Below are 20,683 nucleotides of genomic sequence, written 5' to 3' on the forward strand. Positions count from 1 at the left end.
GACCCCAAAAACCTCAACTAGTGACAGTTCTTTGCAAATTTAGATCAGTTTCATGTAATAACTTCCTCTGTGATGTCTTTATAATTTACATTCCTTAAAATTTAGTCAGAATGTTTCTAAAATATGTTAGAGGAGAGGGCTGCTGTTTAGATAGAAAGCACTTTAAAAAAATACCAATACTAAATCTTATCTAATTATTTGTTCTTTTGACTTTGCTTTATTATATACATTTTTAGCAGTAAATGGTCCTTCTGGGATTATCATGGGAAAAATGGTTTATATAAAATTTATCAAAGTTTGCATAGGTAGTTTGGTAATCAACTAATAATCTTGGTTACACAAAATTCCTGTTCCAATCTCCAACTCTTTGCTCCTACTTAATGTAGTTACAGGATTAATCTTTGTTCTATTTTTTATTCATTATTGCATAACTGAAGGCAACTGTAAATAAAACTCAGGTGCCCCTTTGTATCTCAGTCAAAATCCCTTTTGAACAAAGTGGTTAGGGTAGTTTTGTTCTTTTCTTACAACAGCCAGGACTACAACTTATATGCCTTCCCAGTTCGCTTCTTGAGTTGTAGCACATAAAGCAGAAGGCATCATCTCATGGCATATCTCATTCTATAGAAGCTAGAAACCTTTGTTTATTCACTGCTGAAAGTGTAGTATGCAGACTTACTAGTCTTATCTTTAATACAGTCCAATGCTGAATGCCTAAGATGAGAACTATAACTTCGGGGTGCTTAACTTTTTTAAACCTATTGCTCAACTTTGCTTCATCGAATTAGACAGGTTTTGCCCTAGATTCTCTGAAAGGAAATTCTGAACAAAGTTTTTAAACCCTTTCTCTCTCAAAAATGCCTTGAACTAAGAACTTAAGCAGATGACATTGGAGAATGATGATATGTCCTGGTTTAGGGCAAATTTGGGGGAAAACCTCCAGAAGGAGCCCCCAGACAGCAAACCCCACGACTCCCCCCCCACCACCACCGGGTTCGGGAAGAATTTCCTCAGAGAAGAGTGGGAAAAAAACCCTGTTTATTTAACAAGCAAAACACTCCCCAGCACAGGGAAAAAAACCAACACCAGCTGACAAAAAAACTCTTTCACCGTTCTGAAGGGATGACAAACTCAGTCTCTCCGGCGAGTGGTCGCCCAGTTATCAGTCTCCGGCGCTGGGGAATGACTGCTGCAGGTGACAGAATGCAGACTCCCGGTGTTTCTGGGGGTTTCCCAGGTCCCCGTCCAGAACAGGTTCAGATGGTATCCAGGAGAGGGAGGGGACGGGGTGGAAAAGAAAACAGTCCAGGGAAAAAGTTGGACTGCCTAGCTGAACTAACTAATAAGCAAAAAGCAAGGACAAAGCGAAGGAAAGAAAAAGAGGCAGAAGCGAGCAAGCAGGCAAGCAAGCAAGCAAGCAAGCCGAGCTAAAACCTCTCCTAAACATAGACCATGGGGGAGGTGAGCCGGCTGATAACAAGACAAAACAAAGCTTCACTTTCAGAGTCAGTCCTGGAAGCACAGGACATAATACCAAACATAATCAGAACACACGATTGGAGATACAAACACCATAACATCACCCTAGGACATGATAATATACTACAAAATGTTGTGCCGTGTGCATAAATGCATTCGTAGCCATAGCTTATCTTCCTTTTTAAGACGATGGTGTTTCCTTTAGTACAGCAACATTAATACTGAAAAAATACAACACAGGAATGACAGAATGAAGTAAGCCATTTCAAGTGAAATTCTTCTGTTGCAGGTTATCCTGAATGCAGAAGAGCTTTCATACTTATATATAACCTATTTTCAGTTCTAAATAGATTCAACATTATTGAACAACTCTGCACACCTTTTCTTAATGAATGGAGTTCAGATCTAGAAGTGTTCCATTAAATAAATGTTCCTTTGTATAAATCTGATTTTTTCTGTAGGAGGCAGCAGGATGTTCAGATTTAGCAAGGTGTCAATTTCATAATTTTGTTCAAAGTGCATGATAAGAATAATATTTCTCCTGAAATGAAGAACAAGGATAAGTAATAACCTTTTATGCATGATAAGCATGGAAAAATGAGCCTGCTGTTCTCTGCTTTTCATATTTCATTACCTTTCAGTCAGAGCTTCTTGCAGAGTGCACACAATGTGATCAATAACTCAATAACTTTTTTTCATGCAGTAATTATTTCTATGTGGCATTATCTGAACACTGGTTTTATTATCCAAAATATATAGAAGATATTTATATAGCCAAGTGATCCCTTTTTGGATGAAGTTGCTTCACAACAGCAGGAGAAAGTTTGGTCTAAATAGCCTTTTTAACAAATGCTGTGGAGAAAGATAACCAGGCAGTTCTTATTTCCAAGGGGAAAAAAAGTTCTAAATACTCTACATTTAATTAAGCACAAAGTAAATGAAAGAGTCCTGTAAATTGAGAGTTTTCAGTAATTCTATTAAGTGTCACAGAATCACTAGGTTGGAAGAGACCTCCAAGATCATTGAGTTCAACCCATGCCCTAACATCTCAACTAAACCATGGCACTGAGTGCCACATCCAATCTTTTTTAAACACATCCAGGGATGGTGACTACACCACCTCTCCAGGCAGACAATCCCAATACTTTATCACTCTCAGTAAAAAACTTTTTCTTGACACCCAACCTAAATTTCCCTTGGTGCAGCTTAAGACTGTGTCCTCTTGTTCTGTCAGTTCCTGCCTGGAAAAAGAGAACAAACCCCACCTGACTGCAACCACACTTCAGGTAGTTGTAGAGAATGATAAAGTCACCTCTGAGTCTCCTTTTCTCCAGGCTAAACAACCCCAGCTCCCTCAGTCATTTCTCATAGGGCTTGTGTTCCAAGCCCCTCACCAGCCCTCCTCTAGGCATGTTCAGGCATGTCAATGTCCTTCCTAAACTGAGGTGCCCAGAACTGGACACAGTACTCAATGTGCGGCCTAACCAGTGCCAAGTACAGGGGAAGAATGACTTCCCTGGTCCTGCTGGCCACACTATTCCTGATAGAGGCCAGGATGCTGTTGGCCTTCTTGGCCACTAGGGCACACTGCTGGCTCATGTTCACTGGGCTGTCGACCAGTACCCCCAGGTCCCTTTCTGCCTGGGTACTGTCCAGCCACACCGTCCCCAGCCTATAACATTGCAGGGGGTTATTGTGACCAAAATGCAGGACTCGGCACTTGGACTTATTAAACTTCATCTTATTGGACTTGGCCAATCTATCCAGCCATTCCAGGTCTCTCTGCAGAGCCCCCCTACCTTCCAACAGATCGACACAAACTCCCAGCTTAGTGTAATCAGCACATTTGCTAGTGACAGACTCAGAACCCTCATCCATGTAATCAATAAAAATGTTAAACATAACTGGCCCCACCACAGATCCCTGAGGAACACCACTGGTGACTGGCTGCCAGCTGGATACAACACTGTTCACCACCACTCTCTGGGCCAAGCTATCAAGCCAGTTCTTAACCCAGTGAACACTACTCCTGTCCAAGCCATGAGCTGCCAGATTTTCCAGGAGTATGCTGTGGGAGACAGTGTCAAAGGCCTTGCTGAAGTCCAAATAGACAACATCCACAGCTTTTCCCACATCCACCAGGCAGGTCACCTGGTCATAAAAGGACATCAGGTTGGTCAAACATGACCTACCCCTCCTAAACCCATGCTGGCTGAGTCTGATACCCTGGCCATCCTGTAAGTGCTGCAGGATGACACTCAATATAAACTTCCATTACCTTACCAGGTACCAAGGTCAGACTAACTGACCTATAATTTCCAGGATCCTCCTTCCTACCCTTTTTGTGAATAGGCGTCACATTGGCCAGCTTCCAGTCACCTGGAACTTCACCAGTGAGCCAGGGCTGTTGGTAAATGATGGAGAGTGGCTTTACAAGCTCATCTGCCAGCTCCCTCATCACCCTGGGATGGATCCCATCTGGTCCCATAGATTTATGAACATCCAAGCAACTCAGCAGTTCTCTGACTGCCTCCTCCTGGATAACAGGGTGACCATTTGTCTTGGTTTGAAAGACAGGTATTTTTCTAAGTAAAGGCGAGAACCCCTTTCCTGAGATGCAGAGTGCAACCCCCTCCCTTCTAATTATTTTAGTTTCAAATCAGAGGCTGTCAGGCAGGAGATATGGGGATAGGAATAACAGTTCTTTACTGATATCTAACAAGGCAAAATAGCAATACAACAACAGCTATAAAAATTGACAACAAAACAGAACAGTATAGCTCAGCTCCAGTCCCTTTTGCCTACAGGCTCTCTCCCTCTGCGCTCAGTTACCGGTGCTGTGGGCAGGGCAGGTCCCGTGCAGTCGAAGAGGGCTGGGTGATGGCGGCAGCGGCCCAGGGGTGAGAGGGATGGAGGAGCGACTCCCCCCTCACGGTGTTGGTCGTGGTGCTCGGCAGAGTGTCCGGAGGTAGTAGGATGAAGTGGGAAAGCAGCAGAGCGATGTCCAATGGCAGGGAGAGTGGATCTCGGTGCTGGGATGGCAGGGGAGATTCTAGCTCAGAGCACGGGCCATCCTCCTTTCACTCCACTAGCCAAGCAAGAGCAAGAGCCCCCCCAGACCCCTCTCCCACCTTTTCCTTTTCCGGTCTCCCCCCATCGCCCCACCCCCCTGCGAGAGAACACTATAGTTACTAAGATGTTGCACAAATACTTAGCATAACAATGGGAGAAATTCCACAGAAAGAAAAGGGAACAATTAAACTCCCAACACCATTCTGCTCTTGGACACCATCTACCAACTCAGGAGGACAGTTGTCCTGAGGACAAGCCATCTTTCTGCTAAAGACCAAGGCAAAGAAGGAGTGTCTTTTAATAAAAGAGCCTATTCAGAAAATAGGTACCATGGTTCTGAAGTTCCTAGATGATGACTGGACTACTGTTTTTTCAGAATAAAGACTTCTCTTAAAAAATAACATTCCTATCTGGAATATGCTCTCATTTCATTGCCTTCCAATTTTCACAGATTGAGATCTTACAAGTCACAAATGATGATTCCAGACTGCCAGCACAGATTAGAAGTTGCACATGCAGATCTTACCCAACTACTATTAAGTATAGCACCAAAATCCACTGATCAAAAAATGCTGCTGTTCTGTGATGAATTTGCATAAACATGTTTGTCTGTAGTGCATTTGCAGCATATTAGCACTGGATTGAAGAATTACTTCTTATAGATCCCAAGACTAACATCCTATAATATACTAATATTTCATTTTAGATAACTGCCTTTGCAGACTTGGTCTTCAGTCTATGTGTGTTAGAATACTAGAAGTTGTCTTCAAGGGAGTGCATACTCAACATACACTTAAATGCTGAATGTTTAGAATGGTCTCTGAATTCCTCTGATAGTTACATGATCAAAAAAACTTGTTTAGTTAGTCTGTAGATCGTGTAGATGTATATAATATGTATATAATATGCTCATAGTAAACTGAAATAGTTAAAATACTTTGATTACCATTTTTATTATGCTATGGACAGGAAAGAAGACAGCTGAGTCCTTACTGAGTAGTGCTTATACAATTTATAAGAATTCTGCTCCACATTTAAATGCTACTGTGAGGCTAAAAATACATACCATGAATTAATCATCAGACACATATGACAGCTTGTCCTGGGGTGATCCATAATTGTTGGGAAGGAGGAAAATTTAACAGAAAAGTTTTACAGATATACAGAAGGTTCTATAGGAATGAAAGCAAGTTTTGATATAGAAGAAAATAATTGCTGAGCCAGTCTTACTGGGTAACTAGAAGGCAAAGAGCAAGTGAGTAGGAAGGGCCTTTTATGACTTAGAGCAAAGGATAAATCCATTGCAAACAAAAGATATTTTTACCAAACAAAAGTATTTTCACAGACAAACAAGAAACCCAATGTTGCAAATAGAGAAAAGATCTCAGAAATTTCCACTGCAAGAAAACTGAAAAACAACTTCTAGGTTAAACTGTAACATACTAAATTTTGTGACTGGAAAACAGTAAGATGAATATGGTAATATTAGTGGTTATAATAGGTTATATGTAAATGTAAAAGGTATTGTGTATGATGTTGATTGGTTGTTATATAATAAGATGCACAGCAGAGAAAGATATATAATGCTTTGTAACATGAATAGAATGGGGCTTCAAGACACACGGCTTGCCTATAGCCAGCAGCTATAGGCTCACCCATGACCCCCAACTGCTGTAACCTCATCTATGCAATAAACAGCATTTTAAGAGCCATCTGAAGTCTCCATCTCTCCATCAGGCTCTTACATATAATGTTATTGTATTCCATATCTATCTATGCCAAAAAATTGTTACTTTCTTTTCAAGACCCTGAAGCCTGGAATCTTGGGGGGGGGGGGGTGCTATCATGGATGCTTTTAAAATCACCCCTTGCAGGCAGCTTCTGCTTTTTGCTGCACTGTATTTGCTTCACTGGCTATTTGGTTTCTGCTTAAGCAGAGGTTTTTCTTCCCTTTTTGGGTTCTCTTTGGTTTTTTGGGGTTTTTTTCCTCATCTTGGAGACACTGCAGCTAGCAGGTTTGAGATCCCTTAGATCAAATTCCATGGGTGCTGCCCTGCTGCAGCAAATTGGTGCAAATCGATCGGCTTCCTGCTCCAGGAGAGAAGACTATGGGAGCAGAGCCTCTCTTTCATGGCAGCTTTGGGTTTGCAACTGTAGATACCCATAAAGACTGCATTTCACAATAAGAAACTGGTTCAAAACGAACTTTGCAAACTCTGCTGGTAGTGAAAAAGTGAGTACATTCCTGGGGTTGAGTAACCCCATGCTGGTGTGGACAAAACAGTCTTTTCCCCTGCTACTCCAGAGCAGCAGTGCAGAGCACAGCAGGATCGCTGGCAGAGCAAGTAAACAGCAGGAGGAAAGCAGCAGGCAGTATCTCAGACCCCACATGAGCCGGCAAGTCTACATTTGCCTCTTGAACTGCTCTGTAGTATCATGCCTTTCCAGTAGCCCACCAAAAAGACTGTAGTGGGTTGATTTTGGCTGGATGCTAGGCACCACCAAAGTCACTTTCTCACTCCCCTCTGCAGTTGGATGAGGAGAGAAAATTTTACAAAGGGTTCATGGGTTGAAATAAGGACCAGGAGAGATCACTCACCAAATACTATCATGGGCAAAACAGGCTCAGAATTAGAGATATTAACTGAATTTATTACTAACAACATCAGAGCAAAATAATGAAAAGTAAAATAAACCCTTAAAAACACCTTCGCTCCACCCCTCCCTCCTTTCCAGCTTTACCTCCTCCCCCAGTGGCACAAGGAGACAGGGAATGGGGGTTATGCTCCATTCATCACCCATAGTTTCTCTCACTGCTCAGGGAGAGGAGTCATTCCCCTGCACCACCATGGGGTCCATCCCAGGGAAGATAGTTCTCCAACCTTTGTCCGTTTCATGGGCAACAGTCCTCCTCAAACTGCTGTAGTAGAGGTCACTCTTCCACAGGGTGCAGTCCAAGAACAGGCTGCTCCAGTGTGGACCCCTCTCTCCACAGGCTTCCCACGGGGTCACAGTCATGTCTCAGGCATCCATTTGGTCCAGCGAGGTGCTTCTCCACAGGCTGCAGGCAAATCTCTGCATCCCTGCCGTCCTCCATGGTCTGCAGGGGGACAGTCTGCTTCATCATGGTCTTCACAATGGTTTGCAGAGAAATCCCAGCTGCTGTGCCTGGAGCACCTCCTTTCCCTCCTTCTTCACTTACCTTGGTGTCTGCATAGTTGTTCCTCTCACATGTTCTCACCCTGCTCTTCTCTGGCTGCAATTACAACTGCACCATAACTTTTTTTATTCTTTCTTCTTAAATATGTTATCGCAGAGGTGTTACCACCATTTCTAATTGTCCCAGCCTTGACCAGTAGCATGTCCATCTTTGGAGCGGCCAAGGATTGGCTCTGCTGGACATGGAGGAAGCTTCTAGCAGCTTCTCACAGGAGCCACCCCTGTAGCCCCTCCACTAACAGAACTTGGCAATGCAAACCCAATAGACCATCTTGACTCTGTTTCTTGGAACACATGATCACGTGGAGGGTGCTATCTTGGAAGGGAAGGGTATGATGTCATCTTCCCTTTGTTCTTCTCGACTTCCTCTTCTGGGAGTTTATTAATAATTGCACCCAGCCTGTTGGGGGAAAAGGAGGGGATGATTTTTCCCAGCCTTTTACTTCCTTCTCCCCCTTCTACAGATGCTCTATTTTTGTTGTTAATTCTACTGTGTCTCGTCCATACAGGCTTCAGCATGTTTACAAACAGGGCTGAGATTTCCAGAGTTGTCTAAAGATCTGCTCCAGTGGTGGAAAATCCTGGATGGGGTGGGATGTGAAAGGATATAGGCCAAGCCCTGAAGGAATACTCTTCCTGTATAGTTTAGAATTTCCCCCTTGAACAAATTCAGAATCAAGATGAGGTGGGGAAATATCTGAAAGAAAATTGCAATGATAGAGCTAAAGAGAAGGTCATTGCAATGTGCTGGGCCATGGCTAATGCTTATCTCACGCTGCTTGATACCATAGAGCAGCAGGTACAGTCAGAGCGGCAAGAGAATAAATCAGCAGACACCACAGTCACTCAGGCTGCAGCTAAACCAGACAGACAGCCTAAGCCAATAGCAGTCGCCCATATCCAGAGAAGGAAATAAAAACCCAAATCCATTCACCCAGTGAATGACAATGGGGAGCCAGGACCCTCACAGCCAGAAGAGGAATCAGAACCGGAAATAATCACCAAGTCTCTGTCCTTAGAAAGTCTCTGCAATCTGAGGAAAGACCTCACCCAACGGCCTGACGAGTCTATATAAAGTTGGTTGATAGGAGTCTGTGACACTGCAGGTGATGGTACAATTTTGGACAGTACTGAAGCAAGGCACTTGGGATTTCTGTCACATGATGTGGGTATTGACCAGGGGACGCCCAAACCTCTCAGCTGCTGGTCATGACTCTTAACAAGCGTGAAGGAGAGGTACCTTTGCCCAGATCTCCAGCTGCAGCAAGGCTCTAGGAAGACCATGGAGCAAGGAATCCAATGCTTAAGAGAACTGCCTGTGATCGAGATCCTTTTCTCATGACAACCAAACCACTAAGAGTCCAATCGTGGTAAGATGTACACTGATATAGCTCAAACTTGCATGACTTGCCCCCAGGTCATCAGGATGCTGCAGTGGAATGAGGGAAACAATACAGTGGATGCTATGACAAGGAGGCTCCAGAGGTATGAAGCCACTGTGCATGGCCTGACACAAGCCCAAATCTCAGCTGTGGAAACAGACCTGACAGAGCATAGGTGGAAATTGGAAGACAGGATTGAAGAGAGCCAGCAGAAACTCAGCAAGGATCTTAAGGAGGGCCTTCCCCAAGTTTCGACAATACAGACCAGAGGCCCTGCTATCAGAAGCAGATGTCCCCCAGCTAGGGAGAGGAGGTACACCCCATGAGCTGACTTGTGGTTCTTCCTGTATGACCATGGGGAAGATATGAGAAAATGTGATGGAAAACCCACTTCTGTCCTAGCAGCAGAGGTGCCTAAGTTAGAGGAGGAAAATATTAACAAAGGGAGTTCTGACAGAATAAATGTAGCTCCGGTTTCCCATGACCAAGCTGATAAGCAGAACAGAAGGGAGCATGTCATGTCAGATGCCCTTGAAGGGACCTCCAGAATGTATGCCCAGGGAGGGAATGATAACCAGGACTAGAGTGGCCCTGCCTCTAGCCAGGTAGAGGCAAGCGAAAAACGGGTCTATTAGACTGTGTAGATCCAATGGCCATGGTAAATGTTTACCTGGGGCAAGATAGCAGTCTGAATATTCCTAGAATGTCTTTCTTTCCCCAACTGAAATTCATTTTTTCTGCATATCAATCACTGAAATATAGAAGAGATTTCTACTTTGCAGGGTATTGGTTATCATTTGTGTTCTTTTTTCCCCTCACTTTCTGTAGAAGAGACAATTTTTTTTTTGTTTTTGCATGTTGTATGTTGCTTCTACTCCTGGTTTTATTTTTTAATACACAGAATATAAACAGAGCACTGCTGGATAATGAGAAGGCAACTGCCAAGCTACTCTTTAATCTAATGAAACCAGAGCCTGAGAAAGAAAAATTGCATCAACTGAAATGGCAAGGGAGAGTCAAGGACTGGAAGCTCATCCAAAAGAACTGTGTAGTTCAGAGTTTCAGATCAGAAATTTTGCAGTCTTATTTTGGACAATGAGTAACACAAAGTGGCTAGTGTTCACTTTTGGTTTCTATGAAAGTAATACTTGATCATTTTTTCTTTATACATATCATGTATGATATCACATATATAATGCTTCCATTATACATATTTTCCATCCTGCAGATAATTTATGGCAAGTGAAGAAATACAGAATCCCCCAACTGTGAATATGGAAATGGAAAATATGATAAAGGAGCAGATGGTAGTCAGTGAAGAGAGACTGAGGGTTTTGCAATATATTGGGTATGGCAAAAGAGGGTCTAGCATAAAGGAAAACAATTCTTTCTGGAGTTAATGAAGGACTTGGCTACAAAATTGCTTCCTGTCAATGTATAATTGTTAAATGCAGCAGTAAGGCAGGGTCTAAACCTATTGTTGTACAGCTCTTTTTAGTGGAAAAAATGCATTCTTGATTTTCAGTGCACCAGCTACACTAAATAGGTGGTGATCAAGGGCTAAAAATGTAGGAATGCAAAAGTAAATCTTACTGACTTTTGAAACATAATAGAAATGGGCAAAGATGGGTGGAGAGCTAGAAGTTGGTGCATTTGTCAAGGCATTTTTTCTCCATGGCATGGGATTTTATTTGTGTAATAAATTAAGAGAGGAATCTGGATAGAAATCTAACACTGCTACGTTTGAACATCCATCCTGAACACAAGAAACATTTTTGGGTGCAATGCATTACGATCTTTACAGGGAGGTTTTTTATGGTGGATGTAGGAACAAGGTAGATGACAGTTAGTTCCTTGTCGGGCAGTAAACAGTTGTCCTTGAACAACAGCAATCTCTGGTTTATTTTCATTGCCAAGATGGCTGTAAATAAAATAAAGCACAGTAGTATGGATATTCTGATTCATAATTTTATATTTTAAGTACTGACTGGTTTGTATTTTAAGATACCTGACTCTTGTTTCCTACTTTGATAGCATCTTGTTGCCTCCAACACATTAAAAATCTGATATAAATGAATGGTACAGAACTCCGGAGAATTTAAGCAAAAGTATAGGTAAGTTGGGAAATCCTAAGAACAGTCTGGAATTCAAGCAATATTTTCTTTTCTCCTGGGCAACGATGAGGCATACAGTTGCTTTGAGAGTGCATGTTTGCTCTATTCTTTGTTCCCTGTGTTCCCACATGCCTTCTAAGTTGCTTGGAGCTGGCAGTAAGACCCAAAGAAGCTGCCTGTGGCATGGCTTTCCTTTGGCCACTACAAACACCTGTGCATGGGGAGATCTAGCAGAAACTGGCTTGGTTACAATTAATCTGGGGGAAATGAAAAGTTAATTTTGACATGGACCAGTTCTCAGTCATACAAAAATACTCCTTTTTAACTCTTGGAGAAGAAGAGGGGAAGTATTGGAGATAGTTCCTTTCTCTGTGTCCTTGCAGTATGCCTTCCCTCTCTGTGTCTGCCTTCTCTTGCTCCAGAGCACATCCTGTTGGGATGTTTGTAGCCTGTATGGTAGCAAAGAAGTTGGTAGCGATTGTAAATACCTTGCTACTTTGAAGCATAATGATAAACAGCTGTGTATGAAAATGTCTTGATTTCTTTGGCTGGTAGTGTCTGGTGTCTGTAGGCACTGCTGGCATCTGTTCCGTGTGCTGAGATTCAGCACATGGCCTCTGTCATGTTTCCATGTCACACTGCACTATGAAAGATGGGAATATTGACTGTGGTCTGTTCCATAGCATTCAGACAGCCCTAATGTGGAGTGCGTGGAGAAAATGAGCATCCAGTATGAGCTGGTCGAGGGCAAATGTCAGGAGAAAGGGCAGATGTGCAAGTTGAGTGCCACAGCTTTTGGCTGTGATAGCCGTGGTCCAATGTGTCATTAGAGTAAAATGCGTCTGAGGATGCACCAAACATTGAGATAACAAGTGGAATTCCTTTTTAACCTCCGCCTTACTCTGTTCAAAAAGTAAGCCATCCGTTTGGTTTCACAGTAGTAGTTGGTATTTGTACTTGAAATGTGGAAAAGCCGTAACAAATGCCAGTAATGAAGGGAGTGCTGTCCTACATGAATGTGGAAGATGCAAGGAGCCTCAGCCCTTGTGCTAAATCTGTCTTATCTTGGGAAAGAAATTCCAGCTCTCTGCCTCAATTTCTCCCTTTGTATCCAATCAAATTGTATTGTTTACTAATATGATATGGGATGTAGGAGGCTGAATCTTTCTCTGTCCATCACAAGAAAAGAAACACTAAATTTACCCAAGCTCTCTGAAAGCCACACAGTATTTATTATATGCATGTCAATAATTTGTTATTCTTTTCATTTAGATGACCCTGTTGGATATGAACATTTGCACAGTAGAAAATGCTGAAGTTGTGCATTCCAACATGCTTCAGATGACTGAGAAACTAAAATGTAGGTTTGAAGAAGTGGGGCACATTTATTTTATTTTATTTTATTACATTTACTTTATTTTATTACATTTATTTTCATCACTCCTTGGGATTAGTCTGTTCTTCCTGTGCTCCCACCTGTAATGCCTTCTGCATTGTAGGCTATTGATGTCACCTTAGAAAGAGGTCCATAGTGTGACTAAACACTACAAAGAAATAGTTTGATGTGGAAGAATTTCATGTGTAAGTGTTCATAATTATTGTGTTTATTGTTTTTAATATAAATATATTGTATTTTTATTATCCTTTCTATCTGAAATATATATGACAGAGATGAATGACGTATGACCCAGTCTGCCTAAAGTCAGAGGAATAGCTTGAAATGATCTCCCAAATGTCTTCTAGTCTGTTCTATACATAAAAATGACTGGGCAGTTGTTCTTAAAGTGATAAATTATAGAATGTGATTTGGTGCTTTATGTTGCCAGAATAAACAGAAGTTTTGATAATCCACATTCTTACCCAGTTTACTTGGAGATTTTTTTTTTTTACTCTTCAGATATAAGACACCATGTTGAATACCAGTCATATAATTCCAGGCAACCTTTTATTGTGTTACATATCCTCTTACTCATTCATTTCACCTTCCAGCAGTTTAAAAAGAACTTGTTCACTTGAATGTTTTTCTTTAGAGTGATTTTAAGGAGATGGCTAAATGGCACGAGAACCGTTGTCAAGGCTTGTACAGATGTGTTCAGGAGGCCTTGGGTCTCTGGCATGTCCATCACCTCCAGCTGTCCCAGCAGGAAGATGTACTTAAAAAAAAAATAGATGAATGCAGATGGGAACAAGATAACATAATACAGGTATAAACATGAAAACAAGGATGTGGTATAAAGACAGGACTTCTTAATGCAAAGAACTCTCTTAAATTCAAAATATCTGCTATAAAATTAAAAATCTAATCTTTGACTTTTATATTGGAATTTCTACTCTTCAGTTTCATTCTGTCAGGTGCATTTTTGCTAACTGCTTGAATCCCACTGAATGGACAGTCCTGTCTTATTCTTGGTATGTGTCCTAGTGTGACATTATGGTGCTTGTATCTCCAGTCGTGTGTTCTCTTTATGCTTGGTATTATGTCCTGTGCTTTCAGGACTGAATCTGAAAGTGAAGGTTTGTTTTGTCTTGTTATCAGCCGGCTCACCTCCCCCATGGTCTGTGTTTAGGAGAGGCTTGCTCGCTTGGAGAGGCTGGCTGGGCTTGGCTTTGCTTTGCTTTTGCTCGCTTGCTTGCTTGCTTTTGGCTCCTGCTTTTCTTGCTTTTGCTTATTAGTTAGTTCAGCTAGGCAGTCCAGTTTTTTTTGGACTGGTTTTTTTTTCCCTCTTCCTTTCCTGGATACCATCTGAACCTGTTCCAGACGGGGACCTGGGAAACCCCAAGAAACACCGGGAGTCTGCATTCTGTGACCTGCACCAGTCATCCCCCAGCGCTGAAGACTGATAACTGGATGACCACTCACCGGAGAGACTTTCTGAGTTTGTCATCTATTCAGAGCGGTGAAGGAGATTTTTTGTCAGCTGGTGGTGGGTTGTTTTGTGCTGGGGAGTGGTTTCGTTTGTTAAATAAACAGGTTTTTTTCCACTCCTCTCTGAGGAAATTCTTCCCGAACCTGGTGGTGGGGGTAGGAGTTGTAGGGGTTTGCTTTGTGGGGGCTCCTTCTGGAGGTTTTCCCCCAAATTTGCCCTAAACCAGGACAGTATGGCAACAGTGATAAAGATCACTGATGCTTTCTGTAGAAAGTGGCTGCAAGTTGCTATTATGAAATCTTGTGCAGATATAGAGTCTGGTTGGATGTGAGGTTCTCATAGTTAAAACAGCCAACTTGGGGTGGCAGTGTCAGAGGTGTTCATTATCTAGGAAGATCTTCATAGGTGATGAGTTTTGCTAAGGTAGCTTCCCTTCTGGGTGTAGAATATATGTACATAATTAACTTCCTTGAATCCTAAATAGTTATGGAGATTTTAGTATATATGAAACCATTTTTACTAGCTTTTTTATGTGGCCTTAGATGATGAAAGATGATTTGGATACAATTTTAGAAAAAATGAAAATGGCGAGCTGTGAAGAAGAGCTGAAGGAATATTTGGAAAACACCCTCTCTTCTTGAGATCAAATTAGAACAAGGTATGAACTTTGTATTGTAAACTTAAAAAGTAGAGCATATTTTAATATTGGTTGTACTACTTAGGCCTTGTTTATGCTGTTGTGTGAAGGTATGGAAAAAGAGTGCTTTTCACTTCATGTAAGAATATAAAATAATGTACATATTGAACAAGGTTAAGGCAAATAATACCCACGATTTAGGAATGGGACAAAGGAAGACTGCTATCATTCAAAAACCATAGCACATCAGTATTACTGTGCATACCATCACATCCATGCCTTATTCAGAAGGTAAAAGTAGTAGTTCAGATTCTTGGATCACTGGAATCAGAAGTTGGTCTGCACCATCATCTCTTCACTCACAGATTTGATCTCATTCAAAGTTCTAAGAACTAAGATCTTTAAGACAGCTAAGATATTTATTTTGGTAAGCTCGCTGTTACCCTTCATATGATTAGGCACTTGCAACTTTAAAAACCATATAAAAATGGGTACAATACCGCTCTCCTTCCTAAAGATCTTAGCAGCAGCTCTGAAGCCATAGAGGAAGCAGCTCTGTTCACACATCCAGGAGCTGTCTTTTGTACCTGTTTGATCAGAGGCACGTTAGAAGAACAATATGGACCTGAGGGCCAGATGCACATACCTTCACACACCTTGTAGTGGGATTGTAGTTAGAGCTGGAGGTTTGATACTCTTAATAACTACTTGAGCAGTTAAAAAAAAGCCAGAGGTGACAGACCAAGTGAAAATACAATGCCAAGTTGTGGAAAGAGAATGCTAGCTATCTGAACATCTGAACACATACATAAATTCCCCATAATTATCTTTGTTTAGGAGACAAAGCAAATGTAAATGTAAATGTAAATGAAAACAAGTGTGAATATTGATTTTTCTTGAATCAAGACTCAGCTTTATGTTCAAGTAAAAGGAAAATAAACCAGAAAGGCTCCGCTGAGCACAGTGCAGAACTAACATGGAAGACAGTAATTTGACCTCTCTTACATAAGCAGTGTTTGAATGGTTCTCCATCCAAAAGGAAGGATGTAAAATGCTTATTTGGAAATATTTTTTAACTTCTGTACATTTCTTTATTTGTAATGAACTAATCTCTAACAAACCAGGATGTGATTGTATTCAGCATAAACAGATCAATGGCAACATTTAGCCTAAAGGTTTTATGAGATTGATCAGGAAGTTCTATTTAGATTTAAAGGCACTATAATAATATTTAATTTCATTTCTATACATACTTGAGTCTCTTAAACAGGGACCTTAAATTTCACAAGAACGAGACACTCAAGTAAATTGTAATGGATGACATAATGGCTTACCCAGAAGCTGTTTTGTGGGAATTGATTTCTTATAGATATCCATCAGCCAGCATTTTAGTGTGAAGGAAATCTTCAAAAAGGTAAAACGAAAATTCCCTTTGGTTTAAAACCTTACTGGTGTATTAATTTTTCACTTTAGAGAAAATTTTCATTATCTTTAAAATTCAGATTATATAAAGTATTGTTTCAGCCATTGAAGAAAGTGCTTTTGGTAGAGATAGGAAAGGAAAACCAAAACAATTATCAGTCCCACACTTTTAACTCTGTCCTTGTTACAAACGGCATTTTAGCAAATTCATTGGCCTTTTGAACAGACAACTACAAGGTTACAGGTTTACCATTATGGATGTGAGTGTTACAGGTTCTTTAGATAGTAAGTGATCTATTCAAGATAATATCTTACTGAAATAGATCCATTTTGAGAAGGGATATGGATTTCTTATAAGCAAGCAAATCCATATTTTAAAATGGTGTGGTGGGTGGTTTTTGTTGTTATTTTGCTTTTAGAACTTGCAAGGCACTATAGACTTCATAGCTCAAGATCCAAATAAAACCACAACAGTCGAAACAGGTATTTCTTCTTGGTTGTTTTTCAATCTGTATATCTTTGGATTGTAACCAGTAGAACTCTGCTTTAACTGTAAATAAGTAGTTGAGGCTTCAGAAGCTGAACATATGGTGGAACAGCAAGCTGAGACCATTGTGCAAGGAGAGGAAAGAGGAAAATCATACAATTTCCTGAGTTGGAAGGGACCCATTAGGGATCATGAAAGTCCAACTCCTGGCCCTGCACAGACACTCCAAGAGTCCCACCCTCTGCATCCCTGAGAGCATTGGCCAAACGCTCCTGGATCTCTGGCAGCCTTGGGGCTGTGCCCATTGCCTGGAGAACCTATTCAGTGCCCGACCAGCCTCTGAGGAAAAAAACCTTTCCCTGATAGCCAGCCTAATCGTCCCCTGACACAGCTCCTGGCATTCCCTTGGCTCCTGTCCCTGGTCGCAGAGAGCAGAGAGCAAAGCTGTCCCTGTGCTGCCCTTGGGAGGAGCTGAGAGGTCCCAAGTGAGGTGTGAGCTCAGTGTCCTCTCTGCAGCTGAACCAAATGCCCATAGCCACTCTTTGTATGGCTTCCCCTCCAGCCTCTTCACTCTCTCTGTGTCCCTCCTTTGGACATTTCTCTAATAGCTTTAGGTCCTTCTGATGTTGTGGCGTCCAAAATTGCCCCAGGGCAAATTTTGGGGAATCCAGGTGAGTTTTGAGAGGTCCCAGGTTGATTTTGGGGGTCCCGGTTGAATTTTGGGGGGTCGCGATTGAATTTTGGGTTCAATTTGTGGAATTTTGGGAGTCACAGTTGAATTTCAGGATGCATTTGTGAAATTTTGGGGGGCCCAGGTGGATTTTGAGGGGGATTTGGGGGGTCCCAGGTGGGTTTGGGGATGAATTTTAGGGATCTCAGGTGAATTTTGGGGTGAAATTGGTGGATTTGAGGGTATCCAGTTGAATTTTGTGGTTCTCAGGTGAATTTTGGGGTGAATTTTGGGAATTTTGAGGATCCCAGGTGGAATCGGGAGTTCCAGATGGGATTCTGGGAGATCCAGGTGGAATTTTGGGGTGAATTTGGGGGCTTTTAGGGAATCCAAGGTGGATTTTAGGGTGAATTTTGGGGGACCCAGGTGGAATTTTGGAGGTCCCACGTGAGGGTTTGGAGGATCCAAGGTGGGATTTTGGGGCGGATTTGGGGGATTTTGGGGGTCCCAGGTGAATTTTGGGATAAATTTGGGGGATTTTGAGGGTTCCCGGGTGAATTTTTAGGGTGACTTTGTGAGATTTTTGGAGTCCCAGGTGGATTTTGGCAATCCCAGGTGGATGTCGGGGTGAATTTAGGGGATTTTGGGGGTTTTGGGTGGGTTTTGAGGAAGATTTGAGGGATTTTGGGGGTGCCAGCTGGATGTTTGTGTGAATTTGGGAGATTTTGGGAGATCTGGGTGGGTTTTGGGGGGGGTTGAGGGATTTTAGGGGGTCCCAGGTGGATTTTGGGGAATTCTGGGGAGATTTGATGGAGTTTGGGGGATCTCAGGTGGGGTTAGGGGGGTCCCTGAGGGGTTTTAATTAAAGTTTCTGGAGTTTTGGGGGTTCCCGGGTGGGTTTTGGGGTGAATTTGGGGCATTTTGGGGGACCCAGGTGGATTTTGGGGGAACTTGAGGAATTTTGGAGGGTCCCTGAGGGATTTTGTTGAGGTTTTTTAGGGGTTTTGGAGGTTAAATTTGGAGAACAGCTTAATAATTCAATTGAAAAGCGCTTTAAACCCTCCCCCCATGCCTGGGTTTCTCTTTTTAAAACCCAAAACAGACTCAAATTGCCTGCCGCGGTGCCAATTAGCGCCTTAATTAGCCCCCTAATTGATCACTGCTAGACCCCGCCACTAATTAGGTTAATTAAATTAATTAAATGAAGGAATTAATGACTTAAGTGGCCTAAGATCCGCTGAGCCTCGACCGCTGCCACCTCCGGAGTGAGCCTGAGGGCGCCTCGACTCCACTTTTATCACCTCGGTAGGCCCGCTGCCGTTGCCTCCTTTCAAGCCAATCACAACGCCGCCCGCCTCAGAATAGCCCGCCCTTTTTCCCGCCCTGTTCTTTCCCGGTCATCCAATCAGCGCACGGCTCTCCCCTCGGCAACAGGCGCTGGCCAATCAGAGAGGGGTATGGAAAGGGCGGGAAACGCTCAGTTAATGAGAGCGCCGGGTGCCTCACGGCCAATCAGAGCGCGGCAGCCTTGAGGGGAGTAGGGGGGGAAATGGCGGCCGGGAGGAACCGGAAGTGGGCGGTTTGAGGGGTCTTGGGGGGTCCCAGGTGGGATTTGAGGGATTTTGGGGGGGTCTGGGTGGGAGTAAAATGATGGTTTAGCACTAACAGACCCCTTTAAAAGACCACTTTTGATCTTTCTTTCATAAGACAGTATTTTTATGGCTGATATGTCTCAAACCAGGCTCAAGCTACCTGTTGTCAACTACCGTTCTGGCTTTTAGTAAGGCACAATCTCCCATGGTCTGATCTGCTTCTAAGCACCGAGTGCTTCAGACCCAGTCTGTCACCATGAGCCAACTGATGACTGGTAGTTTTAGGACTGAAATATTTTTAAGAGCATGATCTCCTACTGCAAAGAACATTCACATAAATAAAAAACGCTCAAATCCTCAACTTAGCCCATCGGGCACGCCCCCAGAATCCCTCAAATTCATCGCAAACTCCTCTGAGATCCCCAAAATCCCACCAATTCCCCCTCAAATCCCACCTGGGACCCCCCAAAACGCCTCAAACCGCCTGCCCTCAGTTGCTCCCGGTTGCCATGTTTTCCCCCTCTCCCCAGATTCCACCTGGGACTCTCAGAATTCCCCAAATTCACCCCAAAATTCACCTGGGACCCCCAAAATCCAACTGGGACCCCCAAAATCTCTCAAATTCACCCCAAAGTCCCACCTTATTGTTGACCTCAGTGGGGATCTGGTGCTGTCCATCTTGCCACTGTGACAATTGATAAATGATTCGTGTTAATCACAAAAGCATTGGGGTTTGTATAAACCAGAATACTAAACTCTGAAGTGAAGCATGGACACTAGATAAAGGAAATTATATGATTAAATAATTCTGTTTAAAATCACCTTGTTATGTTATATTATGTTGTATTATGTTACATTACATTATGTTATATTATGTTATGTTTTTCAAATAAGTTGTATCGGCTACCAGCTTGCGAAATTGGACTTCCCAAAAAGCCCTTCCTACCTTTGTCTAATCCATACTGCCTATCCCAAAAACCAGACCTCCAGAACTTCCCTGGTGGTCATCTACAAGGACCGGATGGCTCTCTGTGACTGATTATCACCCAAAGGCTTTGTGAATTTGTGAACAACGAGAAACCACAGTATAAGAAGAGGCTGCAAACGAAGGTTCGGTGGAGTGTGGAGTGGGCGGTGACCCCTCGCGTTCCCTAGCGCGCTGCTTGCTCTTTCTATATCAAATAAAGCAATCTAATATTTTGCTGAATATCGAGACTTTTGTCTCTCATTTATAACAATTTGGTGCCGAAACCCGGGACGTCCTTGGAGCCCTGAGAGGCACTGCGATTTCGGGGAGGCGCCCCACTGCTGTGGCCCCGGTTCGTCAGTGATTCTCGGGACCCATCGACGTACCGCACCTTATAGACTGAGCAAGGAAAATCTCCCCGGAAGACCGCGGCAAAATCACCTGTAATTCTTGTGCACGAAGACCCAGACAGGAGCATCGGACTGTGAGTATCTGTCTGGTTTGGTGGGGATGACTGTGTGTTTGTCTGAATGAGACGTGGCCTTTGCTGCGAAGCGAGAGCGGAGTCCTTCTATCCGCGTTTCCAGCATCCTGCGAGGGACCTGGCCGGTGACCGGACGAAGTGAGTGAGCACAAAGGGAGAAACTGCTTTTCTTGTCCTAGCCCAGGTAGAGGCTACGTCCTTCCCATCCTAGCCCAGGTAGAGGCAGGACCCGGGAAGGGGGGGGGGGGGGAGAGGGGGAGGAAAAGAAAAGCAGATTGCAACACACCAGTC

At 42.9% G+C, this 20,683-nt stretch overlaps 1 long non-coding RNA gene across 2 annotated transcripts; it reads left to right on the forward strand.

Annotated features, from left to right (window-relative positions):
- The first annotated feature begins 4,336 nt into the window (after positions 1-4,336).
- Positions 4,337-20,148, forward strand: LOC148220049 (uncharacterized). Of its 2 annotated transcripts, XR_015798827.1 has the most exons (4): positions 4,345-11,266; positions 12,539-12,626; positions 13,297-14,791; positions 19,924-20,148. It is a non-coding gene; the product is annotated as an uncharacterized LOC148220049 (long non-coding RNA). The 2 variants fall into 2 exon arrangements; XR_015798826.1 differs by having other exon boundaries at positions 4,337-11,266; positions 12,539-14,791.
- Positions 20,149-20,683: the final 535 nt, after the last annotated feature.

This window comes from Sturnus vulgaris, chromosome W (genome assembly GCF_052056855.1).
Source record: "Sturnus vulgaris isolate bStuVul1 chromosome W, bStuVul1.hap1, whole genome shotgun sequence".
NCBI classification, from domain to species: Eukaryota; Metazoa; Chordata; class Aves; order Passeriformes; family Sturnidae; genus Sturnus; species Sturnus vulgaris.